This window comes from Neophocaena asiaeorientalis, unplaced genomic scaffold, assembly GCF_003031525.2.
Source record: "Neophocaena asiaeorientalis asiaeorientalis breed wild unplaced genomic scaffold, Neophocaena_asiaeorientalis_V1.1 scaffold45, whole genome shotgun sequence".
NCBI classification, from domain to species: Eukaryota; Metazoa; Chordata; class Mammalia; order Artiodactyla; family Phocoenidae; genus Neophocaena; species Neophocaena asiaeorientalis.
In genome coordinates, this window is record NW_020174642.1 from 426532 (window position 1) to 444632 (window position 18101).

Genomic DNA, 18101 nt, shown 5'->3' on the forward strand with positions numbered 1-18101 from the left:
AATTCCTGAACATCTAGTTTAAAATAGTGGAGGACAGGGGGAAAAAGGAAAACAAACAAACAAAAAAACACCTTTCAGGGCTTCCCTGGTGGCGCAGTGGTTGAGAATCCACCTGCCAGTGAAGGGGACACAGGTTCGCGCCCTGGTCCGGGAAGATCCCACATGCCGCGGAGCAACTAAGCCGGTGCGCCACAACTACTGAGCCTGCGGTCTAGAGCCCACACACCACAACTACTGAGCCCAAGAGCCACAACTACTGAGCCCACGTGCCACAACTTCTGAAGCTCACATGCCTAGATCCCGTGCTCCACAACAAGAGAAGCGACCACAATGAGAAGGCTGCGCACCTCAAAGAAGGGTAGCCCCCGCTCACCGCAAGTAGAGAAAGCCTGCATGCAGCAACGATGACCCAATGCAGCCAGAAACAATAAATAAATAAAATAAAATTAATAAATTTATTTTTTAAAAACACCTTTCAGCTGGCTATCTCTCCTTTAAAGCTTATTACAAAATATTTCAGATATACAGAAATATATTTGAAAATAATATAATGAACCATGCAACATAAAAAATTAAAATTACCAATCTTGTTGAAGCCATCTGTCAACACCTCCCTGAAATGCATCCCCGTTTTCCTCCTCTTTGAAATCTAACTGCTATAAATTTGATTTCCCATGAGCAATTTTTATATCAGTTTCTAAAAACTCTAAAGGACACATGCCAACAAAGTTCACCCAAAAGCAATCCAATGAGTATCTTTCACCTGGGCTTGCTTTTATTTCCCAAACAGAAATTAAATTAAGTAAAACTTAAAAAGACTACACATTAAATCAAGCCTCAGGTGGCTGGTTCAAGAGAATGAAAGAAATCACAGTAGAAGACAATAGGATATCTGGAATGACGAGCAAGGGGCCGTATCTGAAAGAGTTGAAGCATTCATGGCCGAAACTGATAGATTAATACAGCATTATGGTTTTACAAGGTTAATTAATAGCTGTGTCAAAAGCCAAGGAGACTGACCCGCATTGCAAGGGGCTTTTTTTTCAAACAAACAGCCTACAGAAATAGAAACACAGCATTCATCATGAAAGAAGTCCTATTTGCTCAAGTGCCTGCCGGAGTTATGATAGGCTGGGAGCAATACTCAGAAAAGGGAACCTTCAAGATAATCATGATAAACGTCAAAATGGTAAAAACCATGATCCGTTCAAAACTGATTCAAAATCGAATAAGAAGTAGATGCCTAGTTCATCATTATATTCCCACTACCTTGCAGAGAAGCTAGCATAAGTAGAAATTTAATAACTATTTGATAAATGAATGAAGCAAACAAACAAGAGAATGCCCATGAAGACTTCTGAAGGAGCAGAATGAAAAGACAGTGGATAGAATAGTGGTCCTTAACAGGAGGTGACTTTGCCCCCAGGGAATATGTAGCAATATCTGGAAACATTCTTGGTTGTCACGACTTGGGGGTGCTATTAGCATCTAATCGGTGAAAGTCAGGGATGCTGCCAACCATCTTAAAAAGCACAGGAAAGCCTCCTACAGCAAAGCGCTACCTAGCCTAAGATGCCAATGCTGCTAGTGAGAAACTCTCACATAGAGGTTTCACTATCAACTGTCGATTAATTGACTTATTCCATCTATGACCATCAACATTATACAGAGACTCTCCTGGGACTTACGAAAATATAGCATAGCATTTCTCCTTCATTTCCACTGTGCAGCATTTGATGGCTGAGGACCATCTATGTGGGCTCAGAAGAAACTGGGCACTGGGGTCAGAATCAGTAAAGCAGTTTACTGGCTTGGGGCACAGCCTCAGGTCCATGCAGCTCACTAAGCCAACAACTTGTGTTGAATTTGGAGGATGATAATCAAGAAGGGGTGGGAGGAAGAGGATGGAAAGCCAGAGTATCAGCTTTAGAATCACTGCATGGTTGGGGAAGGAGGCACGGTGTGCAAAGTGAAAGAGATGTGAAAGATACACGGGGTCAGGCTTATCCCGGACACATCAGTCATTTCTCTATTGATGGTCACTAGCAGGAGACACTCCATTGAGAACAGGAAGGACATTTAATCTCATTACAGCTTATCGAAAAGCAAGTTACAAATCACTTACAGGAAAAAGAATGAAAACATCACAAAGTTTACCGGTCAGGGTGAAGGACTTACAAAGTGGAGACATCTTTTCTACAGGTTTTTCTGGTCTTATCATTACCTGATAAGTATTTCTTTTAACTGGAATGCCATATTTTTTTTTTTTTCTTTCTTGAATAAGAAAGAGTTTTGCTGTTGCTGCGGGGTGGGGGTAGGCGTGGCCAGGCAGGGGGCAGTGGGTTTGTTCATCTTGAATCGCCCTTGAAACCTAGCAGATGGTAGGTTCTCAATAAATGCATGTGGGATTAAACTGAAGGAGTACCCCACTTTATTGCTCACCTCTCAGGCCAGGAAATAAAGAGTCCCCTATACTTGCTTCTGCGGGAATCCGCAGGGCACCCTGAGTTCAAGAGTCTGAGTGACCTGTGAGCGCATAGAAAACCTGTTGGTTTCGTTCAGTGGCTGACAGATTGCCAAAGACCTGACACAGGTGAAAGCCCGTCAAGATCAGAACCCAAGAGGTCCCCAAGCAGTGGCCACCAGCCTCACAGTGGGACGTCTCTGTGCACCAAAGCGCTTACTCCTATAACAGAAGGAAGAGTGCCAAGCTGTGGGTCTCCTCCAAACACCACTTGACAAATTGGCGTTAAGGAAGACACTTGAGCCCTCCTTAAGTTACCAGCTTCTTAACCTGAGGTTTCTGATGCCACTCATTTTGCTTTTAAAAAGCCATATGAATTTAGGAAAAGAAAAAGCGACCACAGTTATGAGCCGGACCAAAAGAAATGAACTTAAGCGTGAAAGTACTGTATTTCTGTTCCAGAGAAATGCAACCAGTAGAGGGCGCACAACTGACTTTTGTTTTTAACAATTATCCACCATCAGGATAAACCTGGGGACGATGTTAAATGAAACAAGTTACAAAAATAATCACGCACTACCACACATGGGGGGAAAAAAAAGATTAAAAGCTAGGCTCCTCATTTTATAGGTTTGATTTCAGGTCTGCAAAATATATACTGTTTTCCAAACTTAAATGGCATCATAATAGCATAATTCAACATATCAGTAGATAAGATAGGCACTGAACACAGCATGTTTAATTTAAAACTAAAATGTTTTTCTTTTTTTCCTAGGAATGAGCAAAATTAAACTTGCTCCATAATTTATAATGCTCTATTTTATTTTTATTATTTTTAGTTTCATGTTGGGTAAGAAGTTTTTCATACGCTAATGTCTACTGTAAATGTTTTCGAAAGCCTTTACTAAGTGATGGTGCTAGACCAACACCACCATGTCACTAATCCAAAAATTTGGAATATTTTTCCAAAATGTTTATTTTCACTTATATTAAAAGTCATCCAGCATTATTCTTCCTATTTCTGTAGGCTCTCAAATTTCCACAATCTGATTCAATAAGCTTAGTATTTCGCTATCAAAAGGCTTAGAATTATTTGCAGATATAAAGTTTGTCTCCTTCCTTTTGAAAAATATAAATTAAAATGTTTAAAAAGCAAAAAAACCACACATTTTGAAAAAAACTACAAGCCATGACACCCTTATATGGTATTTATACTGTAAATGGATATTTACACAAGAGCTAGCTCAACAGACATCATTAATTATAATTAATTAATCACTCAATTAATACCTGTTGGGAAACACCATTTGGTACGTGGGGAAGAAAGCCACAAAGAATTAAACTTCTCTCCTTCCCTTTGTCAGTTGAATTTACACTAAGAAACCAAAAAATTCCAGAGAGTTTATCCTCCCCAAAGATTTTTACTCAGTCTTTAACTTGCTTAGATCTACAATTGCACCTTCGATCTCACTGCATACAGCTATTGCATTAGATCAACAATAACTGGCTTTTAAAATTCCTTTTAAATTGTGCTCTCAACAACACAAATGCCTTCCTTAAACAAGAAGCTTCTGGATTATCTGTTCAAGGGTCTTCAAAACCAACTTGCTCAGGAATCGAGGAAGCTTAACCCAAAAGCATTACAATCAGCTGAACTGACAAGGTCTGCAAAGTTGTTACCAGTGCCTGCAATGGAGCTTCCCACCACCATCCCCAGCTTGCATACGGAGCTAGGAAGGAGGGTTCCCAGGAACAAGGTAAGCAGTGCTCACACCAACCTGCCATCACCTGTGTCACCTTGTATCAGCAACAAAGCTGGGGAGAAAGTGTGTTCTCCTCATCAAGTTAGGTGACGCCCAGAAGGGGTGTTAATTAACACAGTCAAATGAGCTGAATCCAAATAAAAAGACATTCCCCAGCATAATTACAGATCCAAGCACAGATCCCGTTAATCCTATGATGTCACTATGGAAATTCAGAAGCTTATTCATGAATACATTTTGCAGCTGGCTGACAACTGATTGCCAAAATCAATTTTTTATATTTGAAGCTGATTGAAAGTCTAAATATGGATCCATCCCACCCACTCCCGGGCTTGGTGATCTGAGGATCCGCTCAGGAAACTGACATGTTTGAGAACCCTTGATTCAGCCCTGGACGAGGCCTTCCTTCTCTCTGAGAGAAAACCAAGGTTCGTCCTTTCAGGCGATGTCTCGATATGCAAAGCCCTCATTAAATTTGATTTGATACAAGAACGTTTTACAACTTGAAACTCTGTACCCACCAAACTTAGAGACTCTTAACATAGTTTTCTCTGTCTGAAAACCGAATGCCTAACCAATAAGCAGAAATATTCCTGAGAAATACAATGTCTGCCAAAAAGAGGCCAAGCAAACTCTAATAGTTTGCTTTTAGAGGCCACCTCCAGGATACACTGCAGTGACTTGAGTGTGTGGCAAGTTCCCTAAAATCTGGAGGCTTCACTTTCCTCAACAATTTAAATGATGGTGTTCAAATTAATTTTCTCTGGCTTCCTAGCCAGAGGGGTATCGCTGCCACAAATTACATTTCTTTACAGAACAACTTTTATCTCACATGCCAAGGTCGAGAGTTTCAGGACTCAGTGGTGGCCCACATACGTATAACTGAACCCACGCTTGTAACTGGAAGGGTGAAGGGGAGAGGGGAGGAAGTGCAACCAGAGGATAAAGGTAACAAAGAAGACAGAGGAAAAGTCCGTGAACCCTTAGCCCCTACTAGCAATCGCCCATATGGGGCCAGATGCTGTCCTACCCACACACACAGTGAAGCTGTTGCTTCCAAGGGCCCTGTGTGCCTTGCACAAGAGGTACATGTGGTTGCTGGGGGTGAGAGCGTCTGGGTTCTCACGGGTGTGGGATCTTTCAGGCACCTCTCTGCTTGGCCACAGTAAACAATAATGATTACCACTGGCACTGAAAGTCGGATCACGCTGAATAACGAAAGGACAAAGATAAGAAGTCAAGTTCTAATTTTCAGACCCGCCTTCTTTCCAAAGAACATGTAGCCAGGATAACCTTACCATTCAGTACTGTAGAGCCTCCTGGAAAAGCCGGGTCAGGGAGCATTCCCACTGGGGAGGCCTCATCTGGTCCTGGGAGAAGCAAGGACAGGAAGTAAGACGACCTTGTTCAAGTCCAGGCTCCACCAACAGCCAGGTGAGAAACTTAAAGCAAGCCATCCAGCTTCCCCTTCAGTGAAATGGGAAGTTGAAATCGATGCCTCTGACAATGGGCTGCATAGGTTAACAGGCTTTGTACGGGCACATGCCTAATATTTTCCCTAAACAGTAAAGGGCACTACACAGGCAAAGTCAGTTTCCAATCAGGAAAGAAGCAAAGCCTGTATCTCAAGCTATGGTAGTGTTTAGAATGATGTTTTTATGTTGATATTACTACAATATTTTGGTAATGGATGAAGTACAGTTGAGACACTAGTTACATGTCAGATAAGAGAGCGGGGGCCCTTCCAAGACCCCAGAGCCACAGAGAGACCCCTTGAGTGCTCCCTATCGAGTCCCTATTGTGGAGAAGCATCAAGTCCCCTCAAGAGTGTCACTAACAGTGAGCCACATCATCCCTTGGCACTCACCAGGGACAGCTAATAAAACAGTATTTGGTTTTGTTTTTCATGAGTGAGAATACTTTTATTTTATATTAAAATACATCAGTAATTGTCATTTCACATTTTCTGGACCAGAACATATCCAGATGAAGCTGGGTGGGAAGGACACACCAAGCACTTGGGTACAACGGTGAAGTGAAAAGGACCACACCCACAGATGCATTTCTAACACCTGACAGAGCTCTCTGCTAGTGACAGGGACATCATCAATTAAAATTAGGGGACTTCTAATGTTGGGAACATGCTAATGGGAATCCACTTGTCTTGCATTCCCTTCCAAGCACCCAGGCATGAGATTTTATGGTCTCTAGGAGCACATGGTGCCATTTTCCCTGAACAAAGATCCAGCTGCAAAGGTTATTTTCAATCAGGAAATACAACAAGCCTATATCTCAAAATATTAAATGGCCTGAGGTAAGGCAATAGACACATGGAGGGTCATAGACCCATATACATAAGAGCAGAAAGGGGGGAGGGGATCTTACAAATCACTCATTCATCTGAGGTCAGAGGGTTAAGTGACCCCCCTCAGGCTCACAGAAAAAAATGATGGCAGATTCAGCCCAGAAGCCAGATCTACTGAAACAAACCTGCTGTACATTCCACCAACTCAATTAGTACCTGCTTTTAAAAAAAATTCCATCAAATAGACATTAAAGACAGTATATGCAAATATAATTCTGTACCCCAACACAGTACAAAAGGCATATATAAATAAAAAGTGATATACGTTGATCCCATCTGAAACTAAGAGCAAACCATAATAACTGGATGCATGAGAAATTTCTTGGCTCAATCCCAAGCAAGGACACAAGAGGATCAGAGACCTGGGATGGAAGGATACAGTCAATCTAGGATGGCTGAAGGCAGGCTGATTCACCAGCAGACCGCATCCTCCCAAATTACAGGGGTGAGCTTGGCAAGACTGTGGGGGAAGCCTGGTAGAGACATGGGACACATTCAGGTACGCCCAAGGGGTCATGGGGGTGCCATGGTCAAAGACAAGGACTCCCCCAGTTAGGGAAGTCCTACTCCTAGAGTCCCGAGAAGTTAAAATATATCTCTACAGATGCTGAAAAACAGCATCATTTCTGACGTGCACATGAATGTTCACTGCAGAATTATTCACAACAGGTAGAAAGTGAAAACAAACCAGGTGTCCATCAGCAGGTGAATGGATAAACAGAACGTGGTCTGGTCCACGTAGTGGAATATTACTCAGTCATTAAAAGGATGGAGTTTTCATTCATGTTACAATACAGACGAACCTTGAAAATATTATGCTAAGCGACAAGGTCACACACAAAAGGACAACTAGTGCATGATCCCACTTATATGAAATATCTAGAATAGGCAAATTCACGGAGAGAAAGAGGAGCTTAGAGGTTACCAGACGCTGGGGGGCAGGGGAAATGGAGAGTTATTGCTTAATGGTTACAGTGTTTCTTGGGGTGATGAAAAAGTTTGGGACGTAAATAGTGGTGATTGCTGTAAGACATTGTGAATGTAATTACTGTCACTAAATTATACACATAAAAATGGTTAAAATGGCAAATTTTATGCTCTATATTTTTTAACACAATTCTTTTTAATGATTCAAAAAAGACATATCATTTTCAGCCTACTGGCTCAGGTACAGGTAGCTTTTCAAAATACTGCTGTTAAAAACAAAAGTAATCGAAACTTTAAGCACATTAACCAAGCTTTAAAAGGTGCCTTTCTCCTTGTCACATCACCAAGATCTTAATCCTACACCTGAAAGAGCAAATTTTTCTCTGATTGTACGTGATAAAATGGGATTGTCTAATCTACAAAATTCAATCTCTTATAAGCATGAAGACAAAACGAGGCACACCTTTGCACATCAAGAGCTTTCCCAGGTGCCAGGTGTCACACCTGTACGGAATGTCATGGATCCACTTCCAGCAACCCATCCCAATCCCAAATGGCAAAGCAGAACATGAAGACAGAGAGGGTGGGATCTAAGTCTAGAACCGAAAGAGGAGGAAATAAATCAAATCCAAATTACCAACTGAAAGTACTAAACGGCACACATTTTAACACACCACATTTTACGCATTTATCCCATTCAACAGACCTAGACTGGCCAGGAATTCCTTTTCTGGTCACAAGCCTATCACCTAAATTTTTGTAAAGCCTCAGTCCCTCATCTGTAAAATGGGTTATAATAGTATGTCGCTCATGAGGCTATGCAAGGCTGTCACTGACATTTCCTGAGTACTTTGTGAAAACCATAGGGCTGGGGTCTGCTCATCTATTTTTGTACCTGGTCCTCATGCCAACTCAACAAAGTACTATGACTGGACCCATTCTACAGAAAAAGAGACTGAGACACAGAGGTTAAGTGAGCTGCCCTGCCCGAAGCTGCTCAACAAGTAGGAGGCAGGTCTGAAATTCTAACTTGGTCTCACTTAGGCTGGAACCCCAGCTCTCCCAGATCTTATTGCTACAGTTGGCCTGTAGGCTTGTCATCATCACTGACCTGGGCAGCCTCACATGCATTGCATTTGTCTGTATTATTCTTATCACCTTTAGTATTCAGATTCTGGGCTCACAAAGTCACAGAGCTGAGTCTGATTCCTGAAGGCTGCACTTACTCACGGGGCACCTCATCTCCCTCCCAAGGCCAAATGTAGTGGGAAAACAACATATTTCAGGGTTTGTCACGAAGCTCCTCGAAGGTAATCATCACCCTGTCTGAGAAAGATGACTGAACAAAGTATCTAAGATGAGCAGGTTAAACTGGACAATAGTCAAGGAATATGCCTCATACACATGTAGAAAATTTCTAAATACGTTCAAAGGGGCCTTTCCCATAAGCAAGATCTCCTGCAAGAGGCAAGTTCAAGGTCTGGGTTGAGATCATGAACCATCGGGTAGGTATTTTATACTAAGCTATGTGCAATGTTGGTTCACAGCCAAAAGAAATACACGATGAGCAGAATCTTGCTTGAGCTCAACCAGTTCGCACCCTCCCAGACTTCCTGGTGACGTACAGCAGGTGTTTCACAGGATGACACACTGCTCTTGACGTAGGTACCAAGAGTTACGCATGCCTGCTGCTTGGTATAGAGGAGGCTCATGCAAGCAGGCTGACCACTGCTTCACTAGATCACCTGAAACACCACAGCTCGGTCTTCCACTCCCAGCTTCGTGGCTTCTGAGAAAAGGAATTTCTCAGCATTGGGTCACAGGGATGCCAATCCGCCAAGCTTGAGAATCCTTGCAGAGGGCTGGCTCGGCTTCAACGCGTTCACACAACTTGCTCAGGCTTGGGCTTATGACTCAGACCCGTCACTCCTCCCAAAGCCCTGTATCCTGAGAGCCTTTGTTGGTTTTTCTGGCCACAGATGAACTCAGCCCATTGAAGAACAGCTGTAATCCCGTCCACACATAACTTTCCACTGGCGAAAATTAATCAGGGCGGCTGGGTCTGAGGTCAGCAGCTTCCTGAAGGAAGACCCCCTACCCCCACACACACAAAAAAAAATATCAAATATAGCTGTTAATGAACTGCCCATCTCCAGTCTCATAGACACTACTAGCACATACATGGAGCCTACTGACTCAGTGGACTTCAATAACCAAAAACAATATTCTTGGCCTTTGGCATCAGCACGGGATTTCGTTTTCATAAGGCTGTGGTGCCAGCTCGTGCTATTTGCTCCCACGGGGCCCAGCATTTGTTCTAAATATACATGGACCACAGATCTCAGCTCTTTATTCAAGGTACCTTCTCTGTGGGGTCCTCCCAGCCACTCCCCCAACTGCCTTCCCCCACCTCTCTCCCCCGACACATCTCCTTTCCCACTTCCCTGCTTTATTTTCTCCTCCTTCATACACACACTAAATTTTCTTATTTTCCTATTTTCTTATTTATTGTTTCTCTCCCCACCCACTAGAATGTAAGTTCCACAAGAGCAGGGGCTTTTATCTATTTTGCTCTCAACTCTATCTCAAGTACCTAGAAGAGTGCTTGGTACATGGTGGGCCCTCAACACATATCTGTGGACTGAAACTGAATAGACCCTCGTGATGATAACCAAGATCAGAAGCATGATCAAGACCACCCAGGCCTGCGATCGCTCCTTAAACCACAGAGCAAAGTTCTCTGCCACTTTCCTTTAGAATCCCACATAGCAAGAAGGGAAATAGTGAACAAGGGGAGAAGTATACATTTATTCCACCAATACACAAATAGTTGGGCTTTGCAACTTGTAACCCTCACTAAGAATTTTCAAGACACTGCATGCTGAATCTCCAAAACACATAGGATTGAGGGAGACAGGAGAAGATGGCGGAAGAGTAGGACGCAGAGATCACCTTCCTCCCCACAGATGCATCAGAAATACATCTACACGTGGAACTCCTCCTACAGAGAACCCAAAATACATAGGGGTTGTTAACAGAAAGGGGAAAAGATGTGAATAACGCCTCCATAAATTCAACCTCAAGGATCCCACCCTCAGTTCACTGGCTCCCATCCTCCCGGACCACTCCCTCTCAGGCCCTAACCCAAATACCCCTCCACCTTCTGCTGGCCCTCCCAGCCTGGCTTCCTCACAGCCCTCCATGGCCCATCATTAAATTCTCTTTCTTACTTCCTTGTCCCTCTATTACTTGGTCCCATCTGTTTGGCAAATATGCTAACGTGGTCAAATCCAACAAAGTGCCTGGTTTGTACCTGCACCCAGACAGTTGACTCTGGCTGAGGGGGAAAAAAAACAAAAAAACAACCCACTTGTCTTACTCTAAACCCATGACCACTAATATCAAGTGCCTTTAAATGAAATCAGCAATCTCCCACCAAAGTTCCCAGTCCATTCACACCCACTCATGAATGCACCCTAGTGTTCACTGCAGCACTATTTACAATAGCCAGGACATGGAAGTAACCTAAATGTCCATTGACAGAGGAGTGGATAAAGAAGATGTGGTACATATATACGACGGAATATTACTCAGCCATAAAAAAGAATGAAATAACACCATTTGCAGCAATACGGATGGACCTAGAGACAGCCATACTGAGTGAAGTCAGGCAGAGAAAGACAAATATCATATGATATCATTTACGTGTGGAATCTAAAAAAAAAATGGTACAAATGAACTTATATACAAAGCAGAAATAGACTCACAGACATAGAAAACAAATGTATGGTTACCAAAGGGGAAAGGTGGGAGGAGGGATAAATTGGGAGATTGGGATTGACATATACACACTACCATATATAAAATAGATAACCAACAAGGACCTACTGCATAGTACAGGGAACGCTACTCAATACTCTGTAATGGCCTATATGGGAAAAGAATCTAAAGAAAGAGTGGATATATGTATATGTATAACTGATTCACTTTGCTGTACAGCAGAAACTAACACAACATTGTAAATCAACTATACTCCAATAAAAATTTTAAAAATTAAAAAAAAAACAAAGTTCCCAGTCCATTCACACCCACTCATGAAGTTCCCATCTACTCTTCTCTTCCCAGATGCCCAATAATTTCTCTCCATCTTGCTTCTCAGCTGATGATTTTTCATCCTACTTCTCCGACAAAATTGAAGCAATCACATAGGACCACCACCACTTCCTAGACTATCTATCTATATTTACCAACAAGCATCTATCTGCACCCACTCTACCCTGCTGCCTGGGATCTTAGATAACCATCCACATCCTACCTCAAACCAATCCCTCCACCTGTGACTAGACCCTCTGCATCCCCCTCCCTCCACTCAAGGACAATGCTCTAGCCATTTCCCTCTCTCTCCTCTACACCATCCAATTCCCTCACTCTACTGGAGCATTTTCATAGGTATGAAAATATGATTTTTTTGCCTCTAAATCTAAATCACTTCTCAACACCTCCACTGCTGCCACTACACTCTGAGCCTCATCCTCTCCCTGCTGGACCACAGCACAGCCTCCTACAAGTCCCCTTGTTTCTACACATGCCCATCTACAGTCCATTCTCATCCCAGGAGCCAGAGGGACCCTTTTAATGTGAAAATGAGACCACATCCCTCATCTGCTCAACCCAGGGGTAAAACCCAAACTCCTAGGAGGGGCCTACAAAGCCTGTCACCTCTTGCTTGGGCCTCATCATTACCTCTCTGACCTCGTCTTCTGCTCCTTCTACCTTTGCTCACGCCCCTTTAGCCTCCTTGATGCCCCTTGAACTTTCCAGACATGATCCATCTTTCTGGAACATTCCAGATATACAGTTAGCTAATTCCTTCACATTCTTTAAGTCTTCATTCAAGTGGTACCTTATTATTATTGTACCCTAACTGGGCGCACTTCCCCACCACAGACTGCCCTTCTTCCCAAAGCAGATCTGCTTTCCTTAACACATTATATCATTTAAGTTTAATTAATTAAAATGAAGAAGTATTAATGATAGCTAACACAATTAACAAACTACTGTTTACTACTTAATGATAATTCCCAAAGACAGAGATCTTTGTCTCTTTTGTTCACTGAAGTATTTCAACTACCCCAGACAGTGCCTGGAACACAGTAGGACCAAAAAGACCATTTGTTGAGTGAATAAATAGTATTTCTTTTTTACAACACTAGTTGGTAGAAGGGAGGGACAAAAATATGAAAAATAAAGAAAGAGAAGTTAAGAGACACAGAGAATACGGCAAAAAGGTGCAACATGCCAGAGAAAAGAGAAAAGGGCAAAAGAGATACAGGCTGGAAATTTCCCAAGAAAACACAAATTCAAGATTCATAAAGGCAAAGATCCAAGTCCTACAAACCCCAAACAGAAGAAACAAAAAGATATGTACACCTTGACATGTCACAGAACTGGAAAAGCCAAAGATAGAAAAATGGTACAAGTAGTAAGAAGAAGACTGATGCCTGCAAACCATCCACTGGGTGGCCAGCTGACTTCTCCACAGAACAACAGAAGTCAAAGGATGATGAATGGGTTCTTCTAAGTGTTCAAAGAGAAGAACTGCCAACTGAGAATTCCATATTGTAGAAATAAAGGCCGTTTAAGACAGTAATAAAATCATAATGTCTTAGGACGTTTAAAATAATAATATAAAAGAAAAATGACATACTATAACAGTATCCTATAAACCAGCTGGGGGCAAAGAGAGTTAAATCACTCTAATATCCCAGTATTATCTGGGAAGGATAAAAATACCATTTATGTAAGATTTTGTAATCTCAGGTACCTATGGGTAATCTTGGGTCAAAAAGAGGTTTTATTTAAATAGGTCAGACATAAAAGGCAAATTACTAATAATTCTGATTACATTCAGGATAAAAACTTATTTATTTAATTAAAAAATAAATAAGAGAATGAAAGACAAGCTACACTGGGAGACAATCTTTACAATTCATACAGTCAACAAAAGGATATTATCCAAGGCTTCCCTGGTGGTGCAGTGGTTGAGAGTCCGCCTGCCGATGCAGGGGACACGGGTTCGTGCCCCGGTCCGGGAAGATCCCACATGCTGCGGCGCGGCTAGGCCCGTGAGCCATGGCTGTAGAGCCTGCGCGTCCAGAGTCTGTGCTCCGCAACGGGAGAGGCCACAACAGTGAGAGGCCCGCGTACCGCAAAAAAAAAAAAAAAAAAAAAAAAAAGAATATTATCCAGAATATGTTAACACACACACACACACACACACACACACACACAATATATCAATAAGCAAAAGACCAACTACCAATTAGAAAAATGACAAGTGATTTGAAGAGGCAGGCCATAAAAGAGGATATTCCAAATGGCCTATAAACCTATAAGCAGGAGCTTAGCCTTATTGATTATCAGGAAAATGTAAATTAAACCCAGGAAATCCACTTATTACTAAAACAGCTAGAATTAAAATGAGTGATAATGCCAGGTGTCCCTGAGGACCTGAAACACCAGGAACTCCTTTACACCCTTTGGGGAGCATGGAACTGGGTCAACCACCTTCTCTCTATTAAAGATGAAGAATCAGCAATTCCATTCCTAGTGATAAACCCCAAGAAATGCATGCACGTGTGCACTGGGAAAGATGTCCCCAAAAGTTCTTTGCAGCGTTATTCACAGTAGCCAAATGCTAGAACTAACCCAAATTTCACTGGCACTAGAATGGCTACATCAGTTACAGTCTATTCATACAGTGAAACTGTGTACTAATGAAAATAGACAATTAGACCTACACATAACAGAAATGAATCTCATTTTTAAAAAGTGAGGAAATGAAGCGAGACCTAAAATAGTAAGTGAAGAATGACCCCACTCATATAAGGTTCAAAAACAAGCAAAACTAAACTACAGTGCTCAGAGAGGCAGGCTTGAGTAATAAAACTGTGAAGAAAAGAAAAAACATGATTCCATAGAAGTCTAGCCCAGTTGTTATCTTTAGGAGGTGGGAGGAGATTGTGATTGAGGATGGAGGGGAGGTCTTCTGGAGGGCTGACAAGGTTCCATTTCTTGAGCTGGTGATGACCACACCCCCATTAGGCTGTACATTCAACTGTACTATTCTGGATGTGTGGCAGATTTCACAATTTAAAAAGAGTTTAATAAAATCCACATGAAAACTAACTATCAGGCTTCCCTGGTGGCGCAGTGGTTGAGAGTCCGCCTGCCGATGCAGGGGACGCGGGTTCGTGCCCCGATCCGGGAAGATCCCACACGCCGCGGAGCGGCTGAGCCCGTGCGCCATGGCCGCTGAGCCTGCGCATCCGGAGCCTGTGCTCCACAACGGGAGAGGCCACAACAGTGAGAGGCCCGCGTACAGCGAAAAAAAAAAAAAAAAAGTTTAATGAGTAAGACAGTTAATGACACATAAGATGACATACTTGTTCTAAAGGGGAAACAGTGCATCAAGGCATTCTCCTCCAACCATTAAACTAATAGGAGGTCATATGGTTATAGATTCTGGTGAGCCTTCTTTAAGGAATATTGTCATAAAAATAATTGCTTAGATGATTGATAGATATGGCATATATATTTATGTATGTATATACCCCACACACACATATACATAGATGTTTATGTATATGGCCAGCATAAGAATATACCTCTTGCAGGTAAGAGTGGACTCAGCACCCTCACCCTCTTCCCCACTTCTTCTCTGGAGTCCCTGGACAGCATGAGCTATGGGCCCGAGGCTTACAACCCAGGGGCACCAGAAAGGAAGTGAGAAAGGGGCGGTGGTCACCCCCACACTGAGCCCAAAGCTTCAAGCCATCCACCCAACAGTGTTTGCCTTTGTCCTCATGATGAATCATGGATCCACTACCCACGAAGATGCTATATTTTTATTTTTAAAGAAAGGCCCGTCTATCACCTCTTGGGGCAATGAGCACTCTGTCTTTCCTACCTGCACGGTGAGGCAGTTAATTTCTTTAATTTCTGATTAGTATCCAGCCTAGAAACAGGAACATCAAGTTCTCTGATGCCTGTTTTGCCTAGGTGTGGTGATGGGAACCATTCCTTTCCTCCTTTGTTTGTCACTATTTTTCTCTGCACACTTCACACCTCCACACTTTCTCCTTCCACCATCCCCAGACACAAAGATGAGCACATGATCCAGGCTGGGATAATCATTAAACCTCAAGCCCCTGGACACAGTGATTGGTCCAAAGGTGGGTTAACTATATACATTAGCCAATCAGAGAACTTCTTTGGGAATATATATATATATATATATATATTTTTTTTTTTTTTTTTTTTTTGTGGGGAGAGGACTCTCAACCACTGCGCCACCAGGGAAGCCCGGGAATAATTTTTTAAACTGCGGAAGTCAGCCTAGAGCTGCTGGCAGCCATGTCTCTGCTGCATTCAAACTAGACTGAGAAAAATCTAATCTGACTCGGAAAAACTGGGATGAAAGACACAAAGAGAGGCCTGATGTGCTGACTTCCCTAGATCCAACCGTTCCTCGAGTCCAGCTTTATCCTGCTCCTCACAGGGTCCAATCTATTCCCATTTTGACGTTAAATCAACTTGGGTTTCTGAACCTTGCAACACAAAGTTCTAACTAATAGCGTTGGGATTTCATTTTTCTTTTTCTTTTTTTTATGGTTTTGTTGTTGATGTTGCTATTCTACTGGAGTAAGAAGCAAAGATCTGTCCCTGCGATCCCCAGCACACCTCTACACAACATGTTTATGAAAAAATATCTTGTGAGTACCTAAGCTTTCTCTTTTTTCTTTTTTAACTTCTTATTTTATATTGGAGTATAGTTGACTAACAATGTAGTGATAGTTTCAGGTGTACAGCAAAGTGATTCAGTTAGACATATACATGTATCTATTCTTTTCCAAATTCTTTTCCCATTTAGGTTGTGATATAACTGAGCAGAGTTCCCTGTGCTGTACAGTAGGTCCTTGTTGGTTATCCATTCTAAATGTAGCCGTGCGTACCTACAATCTCAAACTCCCTAACTATCCCTCCCCTCAACGCTTCCCCCTGGTAACCGTGAGTTCATTCTCTAAGTCTGTGAATCTGTTCCCGTTTTGTAAATAAGTTCGCTTATAAGCGGAATCTAAGCTTTCTCTTTTTATTTCTTTTAAAACTGTACCCTATGTGTGCATTTTCTCCCTAATTTTGTATTTATTTCTTTATTTAATCTTTGTTTTTTCTTTTCCAAATGTTGAATGACTACATGGCTGATATCTCAGATTTTCCTCTCTTCTGTGAGAATGGTGATCAGCCCCAAATTAGGAAGTGAAAATGGAGCAGTGGCGAAAGATGCTTCTGCAATATCCAGATTATGATCGTAAAGCTCTTCCAAAAGAAACGTCTCTAGTTTTGAGGAAACTCCATGCTTGGGGCAACCAAAGGAAGTGCCTCTGCAACCACATGTAATGGAACGACAGAAAGAAAAAAAAAAAAAGCCTCTTCCGGTATATTTTCTGAAGCATTTTGCTTAAAAAGAGATCAGTGGTCTTCAATTTCAAGGAAGAAACACTGTGAGGAAAAGCACAGAGCAAAATTGCTCCTTGACAACAGGGGAGAACATTCAGGGCCGCAGGAGTCATTTGCATTGACTTCATACGTCTCTCCATTATCTTGATAATAAAGCACATAATTTCAGCATTTTATAAGAAGGTAAAAATGCATTCCTCGTTGCACCAGCCAATTGCTTTCTTAAGTAATTCCATGGTGAGCTTCACAGAATGCCCAGTTCCTAGAGTCGATTAGAGGCCCCCCCAACCCCGGTACTGCATTGTTTTACATTTCTATGGGCCACAAAAAATTTAAAAGTATCCCAGGTGGAGTAAATTTGTTAAGCAAAGAGCCATGTAAAAATGAAACTGCTTGGGCTTCCCTGGTGGCGCAGTGGTTGAGAGTCCGCCTGCCGATGCAGGGGACGCGGGTTCGTGCCCCGGTCCGGGAGGATCCCACATGCCGCGGAGCGGTTGGTCCCGTGAGCCATGGCCGCTGAGCCTGCGCGTCCAGAGCCTGTGCTCCTCAACGGGAGAGGCCACACAGTGAGAGGCCCCCGTACAGCAAAAAAAAATAAAATAAAATAAAAAATGAAACTGCTTGTAGAGACCTCTCTCAGAGCTTAATGAACGGGACTCCATTTGTCAACCTAAAATTATGATCAAATGAGAAGCCCTTCAGAGTTTTCTGCTGAATACCCACTCTGTGGGCCTTGCAACCAGCAACTGGAGTTGAGTTATTGGGGAGCAGAGGAATCTACGTTTGAGAGTGGAATAGTGGAACTGGGAAAATACTAGAACATCAGCCACAGATGGAGAGTAAAACACAGCTCAACCTACAGGAATGGTTGGTAAGAGTTCTGTATTCTCTGTAAACAAATCTTGGAGCAGCTGATGCCATGGTGGCCAAAAACCATGGATGGATGGATCATGGATGGATGGATGGATAAACTAAGAAGAGAATGGTGACAGTTACAACCAAATGGGTGTGTGCTGATGGAGGGGAGAATAGGGAGGGCAAGCAGGCCACACCAAAACTGTGC